Below are 3297 nucleotides of genomic sequence, written 5' to 3'. Positions count from 1 at the left end.
TCGCATAGTGTGCGTTATTTTGAAGTTCTGCTAGGCGGACGTGCTAACCACTAGTCAAGTGTTCCGCCTAAAGTGTCACTTATTAAGTGTCTAATTAAAAAGAAGTAAACCTGGATTGCTGAAGACAGATAGGTTACAAACATTTACCTGCGACACAAGCCTGGGCACGTTCTGTTGATGGCGGTGGGAGAGAAAATCCTCCTCCTCCTTCTCTTTCTCATACTGTCCATCTCCAGGTGGTGAAAGTGGAAAAATTCCCGGGGTGGGCAGGAAGGAAGCGCAGGCCCGCAGGTGTGGCGACTGCAGCGGAACCAAAGGCTCATATCGTGCTCTGTTATTTGAATTACAAGAAGCGGAAAAAAAAAGTCCAGACGAAAAAAAAAAAAAAGCGTCACCGTTCAACTACACAGGAACAAATATATTTCACATATGTGCGCATGTGCGGCAATTTGCTCTGATGAATGAATTCAGCAGCAGATTAATGAGGCAGGAGAGGTAATTGCAGGAAAAATACACAAGAGAGTCGAGAAGATTTGAGTTATAAAGCATGAAATATGTCCTCCAGGAGGCTTGTGGCAATAAACAGCAGCATGCCAGGTTCAGAAGAGAATATAGGAGAGCCCCATTTTTGCATACGTCCTTCGTGGGGCAACAATTTCCTCCAAGGGGAACAAAAGGTTGAAAAATGTTTTTTTTTTTTTCTGGGAGTTCAATGGAGCGACTGAGAACTGGAGTCAGCCAACTGAAACTTTGTGACATGAGCAGAGAAAATGCATCTCCAAATTGTATCAAATCTATTCCGGTGGAAATCAGTTCCAATGTTGACATGTAGGGGGCAGTCTATTGTTACTCAGCCATTTTTTCGGATTGACCCGTGCAACAACCGGGCCAACTCCCATTTACGTTTTTAGTTTAGGGCACATGAAGCTCATTCTGTTTAAAATAAGCAGTTAACCGGTGTTACAAATTTTTACACCTTTTTTTTTTTCTAAAATTACATGGTCTATATCAAATGCTCTCAAGGGCCACATATTGGCCCCACAGGCCGCCCATTACTGCTTTCAACCTCTTCCGCGAAACCGCTATTGACATTCGACAGTGATATCTTGCTCTCGACAATATTCTCATCAAACCACGTTATACGACCGCAGACCACCGGCGCTCGCAAAAACAAATACGGCATTTATAAATAGGCTCTGGAATATCGCCACCCTAATTGAGTCTTTGTTTACAATGACTAATGGCGTGTCTGTAATGATACAGTACAAGGCCCGGGCCGCTCGCTTCGGCTGCTTTTTCACCGAGCGTATACTTAAAGCCCGGCTCGTTGCCGTGAAGTGTGAACAGACTAAAATAAATGAAGCGTGAATGAAAAGGCACTTTGTGCGTTTCTCTGTCGTCCGCTCCGGCATGACTGACAGAGCGCTCAGACCTCCTTCACACATGTGAGAAAATGTACGCGCATGTGTGAAAACATGTTAAAAAGTCTGCGCCAGACAGACGAGTGCAGACATAGGAAGCCATATTGTCTGCATGGGAGGCGTGCACAAATTCAGAGCCGACACTCTGTAAACTGTCACGGCCGACCTTGCTAGCTTGTCTACCGACGTCCTCCGTCTTTCTAATTATAACCTCAGGAGGGGGGAGGGCAAGGTGTTAGAAATCCCCCAAAATAAGAAGCTGGCCTTTCTCCAATCAGATTTCAGACTGGGCAGATAAAGGCTAAACTTTTACAAGGTTCAAAATGAGCGGTTTCGTAACAATCTGTGTGGGCGCACGTTTTTTTTTTTGTTTTTCCAAGCGTGGTACTTAGCAAAAAATGGTCCAAATTTCAGGGTTTTTATTTTTTTCGGTAAAAACCTGCACAATTACAATATGGTAGATGTGCAATTGACAGATTTACCAATTGAATAACTTTGGAATATCCTGAAATGTTGAATTTGGAGCAAACCAGAATCATTTGAAAGCCCCTTCACTTTTATTTAGTGGAGTTTGAAAGAAAAAAAAAATCATCATCAGTTGTATCTTTTCTCCATTACTGTCCCAATCCCGATTAAACGGGTATGATGAGCATATCGGATTATATTATTAGCTGTTATATTAGTCGTTAGCATGCGGTTCTTCTGCGATAAGATCAGCGGGCGAAAAAGAAAAGCATGAAACTCACCCGACTGGCAATGTGATATGTACGACAGACTTATTCCTCAACAGCTCCACCCGTTCCTGTCTCGCCCAAACACACCTACAGAGTATATACAGTACGTATGTGTTCATAGACATAAACACTGCGGAGGGGAAAGCGGTTCAAATTGAGGTAATTATCCCAAAATAACAATCTGTACAGTTTGGGCTTCGGACTGCTCTCAAGGCGTGAAAAATGGATGATAGGAACCGTTTGGTATTTTCTGGAAAACACAAAAAGTCATAAAAATAGTTCAGGGGGGCAGATGGCTTTTGGCTTTCTGTCAAACATGCTTTTTATATGTAATACACAGCAGTGGTTTAGTTGAAAATGATAACAAAGAATTCTACCTACCGTCACTACAATAATCTAAGAGGGAGGGGTGCGCCGTTGTGGGAGGAGTCACAGCCAATTTCAATTATGGCCACTTTCTAATCAAAGCTGCACAAGGCCTCAGTTTTAGATGTCTCTTCAGTTTTATCCTGAGTGATTATCTTGTGGAATATTTTTCCGAGCCAATCTGCTCAACGAATAAATCCTAAAACAGTGTGGCCGTATTTTAACGTGGTCAGACTGCAAGACTCTTACTGGGTTCATCATTAGCATGTAATTGGGGCGGAATAGCACTTTAATGTATAGTGGGGGGGAAAAAAAATCCACATAAAGACGTTATTGACTTGAGAGTATTACACCAGCCGTGGACATATGTGGCTTATTACGACTGGCGCGCACCCTGCAGCAAGGTTTATTTTTAGCTACACCTGCCCGGCTAGCGCCGCCCAAACGATTCGAAAACACTTTTCAAATTCCACCAGATTAGAATGTGCCAACTCGGCAGCCCATGTTGAACACATGTAATGTACAGTACTATCCTGTGTGAGCATATGTGTGTGTGTGTGTGTGTGTGTGTGTGTGTGTGTGTGTGTGTACTTGCAGCATTCTTCACACTTGGTCCTTATTGAGTGGCTGCTCAGCGGGATGACATTCCTGCAGCGGCCAACATTGGTTGCTGCTATGCGGAAAATGTGCAGGTGGCTCAAAAAAGACGAGAGGGAGGAAAATCAGCCACCCCCCCCTCCGCTCTCTTCCTGAATATGAACCAAATGTTTAGCATT

Source organism: Syngnathus typhle, linkage group LG13 (genome assembly GCF_033458585.1).
Source record: "Syngnathus typhle isolate RoL2023-S1 ecotype Sweden linkage group LG13, RoL_Styp_1.0, whole genome shotgun sequence".
NCBI lineage: Eukaryota > Metazoa > Chordata > Actinopteri > Syngnathiformes > Syngnathidae > Syngnathus > Syngnathus typhle.
The sequence above is the reverse complement of the archived record's forward strand: the minus strand, read 5'-3'. Positions refer to the sequence as shown.